Source organism: Apus apus, chromosome 10 (genome assembly GCF_020740795.1).
Source record: "Apus apus isolate bApuApu2 chromosome 10, bApuApu2.pri.cur, whole genome shotgun sequence".
In the NCBI taxonomy this organism is placed as follows: Eukaryota; Metazoa; Chordata; class Aves; order Apodiformes; family Apodidae; genus Apus; species Apus apus.
Genome location: NC_067291.1, coordinates 16,711,780 through 16,722,223, shown reverse-complemented (window position 1 = coordinate 16,722,223; position 10,444 = coordinate 16,711,780). Strand labels below are relative to the sequence as shown.

Sequence of the window (10,444 nt, the reverse complement as noted above, 5' to 3'; positions counted from 1 at the left end):
GTGCTCTGACCTGCCTCCTATTGTACAAGTGCGCCGTTATCTTCAGCGAGGGAAAGATCGAGTTTTATCTGAATAAAGTCTAGCAAACTTTGCTGGATGGCAGCCCTTCCCTTCCCTCCTCCTTTGAGCTTCATTCAGAGCCGATGTAAAACTAGTCTGGCTGTCAAATGTCTCTTTTAAGGCTTTTCCTGCAAGATACGCTTCTCCTGGAGTTCTTTATTATTAATTAATAATAATAAAAATAAAAATGATTTTGCCAGCCCCATTTTTTGTCAAGTTTCTTTTTAAAGTTAAGTGTAACTGTCAGCTGATAAGGTGAATTTTTAGGTCACTGTACAGTTAATTTCCAGAGGTCGTTAACTAGTAATGTTGCAGGAGTTAAGGCAGAAACTTCTTGGCTGAGATTAGATTATTTAGAAAAGAAAACCTGCGAGTGGATCCCATTACATCTACCAGCGGGGACGACTTTCTTGTCCAGAAAAATAAACCTTGCAAAGAATAGGGACAGAAAATGACCTCCAAGGAAGAAATGGAGGGCGGTGGGATGACTTGGGATGCCCCAACCCCACAAAGAGTGGGAGCAGCCCCACTCCCACGGACCCCCAGCTCCGAGGAATGTGGCTTGGAAAAGGCTCTGGAGCAAGGAAAAAAAAAAAAAAAAAAAAAAAAGGGAAGGGGAAAAGATCGCACTTTAGATGACTAAACAATTTATGATCAAGAGAAGAGAGCGGCTGGTGAAGCCGCTTTCAAAATTAGGATTATCTTTAAACCTGGGTATTAACAGCGGCTGAATCTGGCTTCGCCTGCGGGGCGGTAGTTTGAGGGTAGCGAAGGATAAAGTTTTAACCCTAGTACCTGATAAATGGAAATAGTCACCGGAATAGTTAAAAGACCCTGGGAAGAATCAAACGGGAGGGGAGGAAATATCACAACGCGAAGCTGCCCGAAAAGTCCGAAGGGGAACGAACGGGGGAAGGCACGGCAAAAAAAGGAGAGAAAAATGATTCTGGGATGACTGGGTATTTCGAGAGGAACAAATGCAATGAGAAATCGGAGAAGCGAGTCTGTGCAGCCTGTCTGGACTATGTACCAGGGACTTAAAAATTACATCTGGAGCAGAGCTGTCCTTGGCTGGCCGTTTGCACACTGGGAAATGTTTAAATTATTATTATTTAGCAACAAGTATCCAAGAATATAAACTAATTGATTCTGGAGTTTCTTGGAATCTATCCGAAGAGCAATATAGTTTTAATTGTATGTTGCTCAAACCTCCATTTCTCGAACAGTGTGAAACAAGTCATAAAAGTCATAAAGCGTATCACTGTTTTTTCCCCCACCCATAAATACTCAGTCGACACTCGCAATTCTCTTCTGATACTCCTAAGGGGTGCAAAAATAATTTCGGAGACGTGTAACTCCACCATACAACTCCACTTGGACACTGTCAATCCGTTTAAACTGATTTAAAAGACACTTCTGGTTTTATTTTTTAGGGGGCAAAGAAATGTATAAAACTAAGCCACCTTTCCAACTATTTCTACTTACCCACAAGCAAGAAAGATTTCGAAATATAATTTAAAATCTGATCACTAAGGTTCCAGTCCGGCTAAGGGGATAGAACTGTGCAAACTATTTGGGTGGAGATTAAAAGGCCCGTAAAGTTTATATACATTTTTTGTTTTCCTCATCCCTCACTTGGAATCCCGGCCAGCAGCATCCCTCGCTAATCAGCCAGAACCAACCTCAAAAAGCAAACCTTTTTTTTTTTTTTTTTCCCCAATTAACAACAATATATTTTCATCATTAGAGGCCATGGCTATAAATATCTGACTATTTCTCTTAAGGAAAAAAAAAAAAAAAAAAAAAAGAAGAGTCACTGCCCCCCCTCCCCCCTCTTTCCCTGCACACCCACACTTTTCGTGTCTAAAATTAGCAGGAAAACTATGCACTGCAGAGAAAGTGCAATGTAGCTGAGACAGGGAGGCTTCATTAGTTCCTGCAAAGGCTTGGGTTGGAGCTGAGGCCGGAGAACTAGCCCTCAAAAGGAGCCAACTGCACCTTTGCAGATCATTTTGGCGCTTCAGGGAGCGTTTTAGGCTGGAAATCTGTAAAATCCACGCAAACCTTTCTCCTCTCGCTACTAGGCACCCTTTGACACAGTTGTATTGAAGTTGGGGCTGGAAGGTCTTTGGAGGTCTCTGAGTGTGACAGTACTTAGAATAGCGGGTAGATGGCACAATTTTCTAACATTTAGAGAGAAGAACCCACGCTGGGAGCAATAAGTCCATTTAAAAGCCCTTTATTTAAAAGGAACAAAGATAACTGACAAACAAAGTACAGAGACATCTCAATGAAATTTCTAGAGAAGAATAAAAAACTCTCTGCAAAGGAAAAGACAAGTTATCGGGTTTATTTATTGTTAGTTTAAGTACAATACCGAAATTAAAGTAAATTAAAATATAGATGTATCTAACAAGCTCCTAGAACTGCGGATGTTTAAATCAGGGATCCAGGATAGTAAAATACGAGCAGCTATTTGAAAGGAAGGAAATTAAGAAAATAGGGTTAATGTTTCAGAATGAATACAGCTCTCGCATGCCCGTTGTTTAAAGGACTCCATCAAATCAGCACATGCAATTTTTTTTTTTCCCAAGGCGAATCGGAGAAAGATGTGGTCAAAGGGGGAAATAAGAACAGGGAAGGGGGGTGGGGAAGAAATCTGGGGTTAGGAGATACCTTCTAGGAAAGGGAAATAATCTTAAGGTCGCTATGTGTCTGCATTTCGGTCATATATATATATATATATATGGGTTTTTTTTGTGGTGGTTTTTTATAGTGCTTGAATCCAACAATGAATGGTGGTTGTTTCTGAGTTCATCCCTTTTATTCGCATACAGGCTAATGGGCAGGGTTCAAAGCAAGGGCTAAGAAACAAGAGAGAAATTTCAGCAGAGGTAGGCAGGATCTCCCCGGGATGGTGTGCCCGGGAAGAGCCGTTCACAAGCCTTTAGTAACCGACACACAGATAATTCGGGGACAATTTCCCCCCTTTTATCATCCGACTCCGAAACTCGGCGACTCTTCATGCCAAATACAGATATCTTTGACATTTGGGGGCTGAAGGAAAATAAACAAGTGAAGGAGAGGGAGGGGAGAAGAGAGAGGATGATGCTGAGAAATTAGGCATTGATCCGGGTTTGATCGAGTCTGGGAGCTTCCACTAGCAATAGGCAGGAAAACATTCCCAAAACAGAGACAGACACACGCTCCCAGCACCACTGATTATGTTAAAAAGGGGAGGACAAAAAAGAAAAAGAGGGGGGGAAAGAGGCAGTCAGCGCTATGTTCCCTCGAATCTGTGGTGCTGTAAAGAAATCAGTTTCCGTATAAATGATTGTATTTGGGTGGGTGCTTTTCCCACTTATTTGTTGAGTAAATCTCTCTCACTGCGCTGAAGGCGAATCCCTGTTGATAAATCCATCATTACCGTTTGGATACAGGGAGACAGCAGCGCCACTAAATTTATCTTACATTTGTAGCGCTTTAATAGACATTTATTAAATGCTTTTAGAGAGAGACATGGGGCGCCTGATTACATCCTAGTTATAGACAGAACATAAAGACACACGTTAACAGCAATTTACAAGAAGGGGGGGGGGGGTAAAGAAAAGAAAACAAAAGAAAAGGCAAAGTTTGGGAATAAAGCTGTTGAGAAACAGTCAGTGGGCGCCTTTCCGTATGGCCGCTAAGTACCAGCTTTTTCTGCTGTGTTTCTCAGAACATTAATCGTGGCTATACATGTGTATGTATGTATACATAGAGTATATGACATACACCCGCACAGACGCAGATTCATGCCTATGGATCAAACAAGGAGACGCATATTTCTGTTCCGTTCACCAACACAATCAGAATACAGGAGAGCGTTTACAATAGATCCATCACCCTCTTTCACACTCACCCTCCACCCCCATATCCCCCCCCTACCCCCCCCGTCAGCTTTTAACTCTAATTTCAATCTTCTTCAACTGGAGAATCTCCAGGGACCTGGGCAAACTTGTGTAAAAATAGTTAAACCAAGCGTGTTTCAAAGAGGATTGCTGAGTTCCTCTTCCTGCCTTAATAAACCGAAAGGCCCAGTTCAAAGGAAACACACTGGAATCAAAATTCAAAATATCTCACGACTCACAGGGACAGAGCAGGCTCCGAGCAATGTATGCAGTTTCATGCTTTGGTGGGCACGGAGTGACAAACATTTCGCTCTGTGTTTTGTGTCTGGAAACCCTTCCTCTGGGCTTTTTCTCCCTCTCTCTTTTGTATATGTCTATACACACACACACAACTTTATATTTTTCTTTAAAAAAATCCCTTACTCCAACTTCCCCCAGGTACACGTTAAAAGCCACCTTCTGCTTTTGTAAAGTTAATCCGCTCCTGCAGAGATCTGATCAAATTCGGGTTAGCGCCGCTCATCGCCCCTCGCTCCGCACCGCGCCCGCACCGCGGAGCCTCCACCATAGGAGCAATGATTAGAAGTAATGATTTCTTTTGTTTGTTTTTATTTTTTTTAATTTATTTTTTTTTTTCCGGGTGTCTTGCGGGGATCACCTCTGCGTTATCTTCCCACCATCCGAGTCACGCCAAGGACAGCATCGCCCGGATTTCACATCTAGCTCGGAGCTTATCCTCCTCTAATACCCATCTATACCGTGGGTCGCCTTTCGCGGGGGACGGGGACACACACATCCACACAAACACAGAGCTGATTCCCGCACCTCCAGGGGAAGGAAAAAAAAAAAAAAAAAAAGGGAAAAAACCCCCAAAACACCCAGGCAAAACCTTCCCCCCACCTCTGCCCTTCTCCAAGAACACTTCTTCTATCTAAAAGTTTCCAAAAGAAAATAAATACAAGTGACACTGTGCTGGGGGAAAGCTCATTAGTTCGTTGTCCAACTCTAATAAAAGAACAGAAGTGCAAATTATAGAGTTCAGCTTCAACACACGCTCTGTCAACTAAAATCAACCGAGTGCAGCCTTGATTCAAATAGCTGCGAAGTTGGTCCGCAATTCAAAACCACCTTCTGCCTTCCTTCCCCTTCCCACCCCACCTCCACCCTCCGCCCTGCCGCAGGGACATTTGGTTGGAAAAATATTGTTCCAAGGAAGGTAATGATAAAGCTTAACATTAGGAAGAGAAGTGCGCAAACTCATTTCCCCATCGGTAATCCCAATAAAACGAGCGTGGTGCTTCCCTGGGAAGGGCTGGGATGGGGGCTGTGTGTGTGCGTGTGTGTGTGTATGAGGGGTGGAGGAGGGACAGGACTCCTGAAATAACATCTTCTTTCCAGCAAGGTAGAAGAAGAAACGACCTCTTTGTTTTGATAATTAGCTAAACCCAAACTAGGAAAGCAGATGTGTTTGCTTAGCTAATCATAAGACAAGTTTCTTTCAAAGAACTTCATTGAGCGATTGCAATTGTGAAGGAAAGAGAAGGATTTCATTCTCCTCTCCTTTGCTTCCCACCCCCCCCCCCTCTATTTTTATATTTTTTTTTTCTCCCCTAAACTTTTTCTAATATGATAGAAACGCTTCCGATTACCTAGATGGGAAGCAGGCAAACCCTCTTCAGGAGCAGCGGGCTCGCCCCCCGAGCCGCTCAGCCACCCCGAGCTCTCCCCGCTCCACGTTACCACGCCAGATCTGTTGACATTTTACTTAGGGGAGGTGGGGTAGGGATGGGGGGGGGGGGGGGGGGGAGCAGGGGGGATGGGGGACAGGGATGGGTAGAGAGAGGCAACAACAAAAAAAAAAAAAAAAAAAAGAGAGAAGGGGGAAAAATAAAGTTTTAATGACATGTATGACATATTAAATTAGGCAGTTTTACAATTGGGTTTGAATGCGATGCTAACTGATTACAACTGTGTTATCAAAAGGGTGATAAGATTTATAACTTCGCGAGCACAAGCCTCTCCTCTTAATGACAATAGATGTTCAATAGCAGAAATCTGGTTTCTATTTCCCAAGAAGAGACGCTGTGTGTCTCCGTTGCCCCTTTATTACCGCAGGATTCAAGATCCTCTCCAAAACAGCTTGGCACTTGGAAATCCACAGGCCAGGAATACCTTTATGGTCCCTATTAACTACTGTGTTATTTACACTTTCGCTGGTGTTTCTCACTCAATACCCGTATCACAGGCGATGGATAACACAGCCTCTCTCCTTGCCTTTCGCTGGGTGTTTTGGGTTTAAATTTTGCATTTCTTTGCGAAAGGGGAAAAAAAGGAGGGGGGGAAGAGGGAAAAAACCCAGCCCTCCAGCTCTGTCTCTTACACCCCTCTCCTCCCCAGCTCCCTAAACCAACACATTAAGCAAACTTTAAAAACTAGGTTCCTATTACAAAGCAGCGCCCAGGACTAACTGCTTTAAAATTACTGCATAATTAGATTTAGTTGAATTTCACCATTAATTAGGCAGCCGCACTGCGGGGAGCCTTTGAAATCTGAGAAAATGGGAAAAATCATCTGAAGCACGTTTTTTAAACCCAACTTCAATAAATCCTGACAAGGCCTGCATTTCTCCGTGTATCTCTTTCCATTCTACAAAGCAAAGCGAAGCGAGCGCGATCCCCAGGACCCACTAAAGTTTTAATTAAAAAAAAAAAAAAAAAAGAAAGAAAAGAAATAAAAATAAAATCCATCTCCATTTCCACATCCAGCTCGTTATCAGCGGCGGAGGGTACGGAGCGCCTCGAAACATCCCCCCACCCCCCAATATCCTTTTTCTCCTTCCCCTTTCCTCCCTTTCTCTTTTCCCTTTGGCTTTTTCTTGTTGCTTGTTGTTTGTTTTGTGGTTTGTTTTTTTTTTTTTTGAAGGCACCTTCCCGAGGATCCCGCTGTCTCTGCAGGCGCAAACCCTAAATCTAACACCCCGGGGGTAGGTCTGACTCCGCTTCAATGGCCACTGAGCCGCGCCCGCACTGGGGAGATGCTTCCACAGGTCATTGACATGCAGATGGGATCCCGGCTCCGGGGGAAGATACACCCGCCGGCCCCGGCCCGGCAACTCTGCCCGGCCCGGCAGCCCCCCGACCGCTTCCCACCGCGGGGACCCTGCGCGGAGGTGGGAAGGGAAGGGGGTTAGTGGTGGTGGTGGTGGTGGGGGGTGTGTGTGTGTGTGTGTGTGTGTGGAAAGGCCGGACCCCCCCCCAGCCCCAGCCCCCGCCCCGGCTCCGCAGGGCGCGGAGCGAGCAGGGCCGGGGACGCCATGTTGGCTGAGCTCATCGGACCCCGCCGCGGACTTTCCCACGCGTCGCCCCCGCGGCCGCGCAACGCTCCGCGCCTCCCCCCCCACTAACCCCCCCCCCCCCCTCCTCATCCATCCACCCACCAACACCAACCACCATCTCACATCCCCCTCTTCCCCCTCTCCTTTCCTTCCCCCCCACCCCCCCCCCCAGCCCCTTCCCGGGCCGCCGGCTGCGCGGCCCCACGGGCGAGCCCCGCGGGCTGCGGGCGCTGCCTGGCCCGGCCCCGCCAGCCCCACACGCGGGCTGGCACCGCCCGCCAAGCACCTCCTCTCGCCCCAACCCTCCGCTTTTGTCTGAACTTGGGAGAGACGCCTCCTCTCCGCGCCCCCTCCGCGCCCCGCGCACGCACAGCGCGGGCGGGCCCCCCCCCCCTCCCCGCCGCTCTCCCCCAGGGGGTCGGGGAAGGTTTGGGAGAGCGACGGCGGGGAGGGAAGAGGAGGAGGAGGAGGAGGAGGAAGGGAAGCGGGGTTAGGGGGGTTGAAGAAGACCTTTCCCGAGATGTGGTTTGGCACCGCGGGCGGCTCTGCAGCTTTCGCTGTCGTTCCGGGTCGCCTTTGGGTCTTTCCCCTCCAGTCCCCGCGCCGGTGGCAGGGGTGGGGGGTGGGAAAGGAATAGAGAGAACTAAGAGCAGATTAAAGAAAAATAAAATAAAAGGGAGGGTTGGGAAGGAAGGGGGGGGGGGGGGGGGGAACCGCAAGGAAAAAAAAAATATATTAGAGGCTTAAAGGGAAAGAGTCGCCATGTTTAGCAGCTTTTTTTTTTTTTTCCTTCCCCCCCCCCCCCCTTTAAAAAAGATCTCCTCAGTTCCACATAGAACAAGCTTCTCGATCCCAACCCTGCTCTTTTGTCCAATTCAATCTTTGGATAGATCTTTTGTTCTAACTCAGCATGAAAAGAAAAACTTTCTTTAAATGCTATAAACTTAAAACTAACTGAAGTCCCTAAACAAATCCTCCTCTGAGCATTCCAAACATCTATACATGGGGCTTGTGTGTGTGTGTGCGTGCGTGTGTGTGTGTTTTTATTTAACCCTGGTGCATTTTCTGTTTACTATTATTCTCTGTGAACCAAAGCTCGCTGCAAGAAACTTATAAATACAGAGATAGCTTACAGGCTTTAAAACATAAAAAGCAGAGAATGTTTTGGATTTGAAAATCATAAATTATAATTTAATGCCAATAACAATTTACAACAAATGGTTGTTTACAATAAACTAACACAAAACAAACAAGTCAAGATCCTGTGTTCTTAGTAAGCATAAAAACTTCACACACACACACTCACATGGATAGCACTTGCAATAGAAAAAGCTAAATCTAGAGGTCAGCAATCCCCTGCAATAATAGTATATTTATATATTTATATATATTTATATATTTATAGAAAAGGAGTCATGATTCAGATGTAAAACTCTGCTCAAATTCACAGTCATACGCCCCTCAGCCCCCAGTACAGATGTGTCTAACTGGAACACACTAAGGATCAGGGTTTAATCGACTTTACAGAATGATCTCTCTCCCTCCCTCTCTCTCTTTTTGTGAAACCACAACATGGTGTAGTTACGGGTGGTAAAAAGGGAGAGGGGGAAGCCTCAGACAAGAACAAAATTGCAAGCTTTCACATACAAAGCATCTGCTATAGACCAAGGGGAGGGCGGGTAGGGGGAGAGAGAGAAAAAAAAATAAATGACACGCACACACACACAAAACAACATCTCAACCCCTTGCAAAACCACATCATCTCGCCTTCCTTCAGATTTGGTGGGTGGTTTTGGGTTTGGGTTTGTGGGTTGGGGTTTGTTTGTTTGTTTTGCCTGCCCGGGATAGCTCTAAATTCACAAACGGTGCGTCCGGTCCTGTGCCCCTGGCCCAGGCAGGTCCCCAGCGCATCCCTGGGAGCTGTGCCTGTGCCAGGGCTGCCAGAGAGGGCCCTGGAGCCACCCAGGGGAGATGCATGTACGCCTAGGCTTGTATGTATGCAGCATACATACGGACATACATCCCAGCTGGAAAACATGGAGCTGACCTGTGGTCATGCTTTCACAGTCTAAGGTTAAAAAGAAACGAAAAGAATCCACTCGCGAGTATATATACATTAAAAACCGACTCCTCAGTGCTAGAAGCTAAAGCCACTCCATTTGAAGACCTCTCAATGACAACGATAGATGGCAACTACGGAGTATTATAAAAAATCACACGTACTTAAAGAAAACTCATTGCAAACAACTGACCTGTATTTACAATACTGCTATTACCTTGCTTGAATGATCTTGTGCGCCTATGTCAGACATTTACAAAAGATTTTTCGCCCCATTCTGATCATAAAATAGATACTGATCTCCAGATTTCTAATACTTTTTCACAACAATACCTTTCCTACGCAGGCACTTAAGTGTGACAAAAATAAGGGCCTTTTTTTTTTTTTTTTTGCCTTTTTTTTTTTTTTTTAATTTCCCCCAGAAAATCCATTTTTAATTAACAGGAGGATTAGATGAATGGGGGGTGATGGTTTACCATTTCAGCATAGCACTTCCTAAAACCAGAGATAAACCACGAACTTAAGTCCTCCGCCCCCATCCCGGAATTAAACAGGTAAATACACTACAATACATCTGCTACAAACTTACTGTGACAAGTAAACAAATCAATCGCCTAGGGACTTAAATGACTGCAAACTATAGAGAAGTAATGTGGTTTCTGAAAGACATTTATGACAGCCAAACAAGTTTCAGATATCAAATAATATTTTAATTTCTGAATACTTTCAATTTTCCTTGGAATATAACACACAAAGACTCGACCAAACAGTTCAGTTATTATAACTTTTACAGTATACAGAAATGTTGCACTTAAAAAAAAAAAAAAACCTTCAGTTTTTTTTTAAACACAAAACTGTAAACTCTAAGATACTGAATCAATCACGTTATCTATAAGTGCCAACAGTGTTATTTTGTCATGCTGATTTCAATGGTATTTTTTAAAAAGGGAAAATATCAACAATTATTATAATACAAAGGGCTTGCAAATATACAAACAGATAGAGGAGTTTAATAACAATTCATGATGAACTATGTGGAACCCAATTCGAATTACAAAAGTTCACTTTGCTTGTTTTGTTGTTGTTTTTTTTTTTAAATCA

The 10,444-nt window shown here is 44.8% G+C and overlaps 1 protein-coding gene and 1 long non-coding RNA gene across 4 annotated transcripts in view; both read right to left on the bottom strand.

The window, feature by feature from the left end:
* Positions 1-5,825: 5,825 nt before the first annotated feature.
* Positions 5,826-7,931, bottom strand: LOC127388606 (uncharacterized). Its single transcript, XR_007890411.1, has 2 exons — positions 7,795-7,931; positions 5,826-7,109 (listed from the first exon to the last, which is right to left on the bottom strand). It is a non-coding gene; the product is annotated as an uncharacterized LOC127388606 (long non-coding RNA).
* A 2,100-nt stretch (positions 7,932-10,031) lies between these two features.
* Positions 10,032-10,444, bottom strand: part of NR2F2 (nuclear receptor subfamily 2 group F member 2) — a 13,673-nt gene continuing 13,260 nt past the window's right edge. For all 3 annotated transcript variants that reach the window (XM_051628937.1, XM_051628935.1, XM_051628936.1), the window contains exon 3: positions 10,032-10,444. This exon is cut by the window's right edge and continues 1,289 nt beyond it. The gene's annotated coding sequence lies outside the window, so the exon portion shown is untranslated.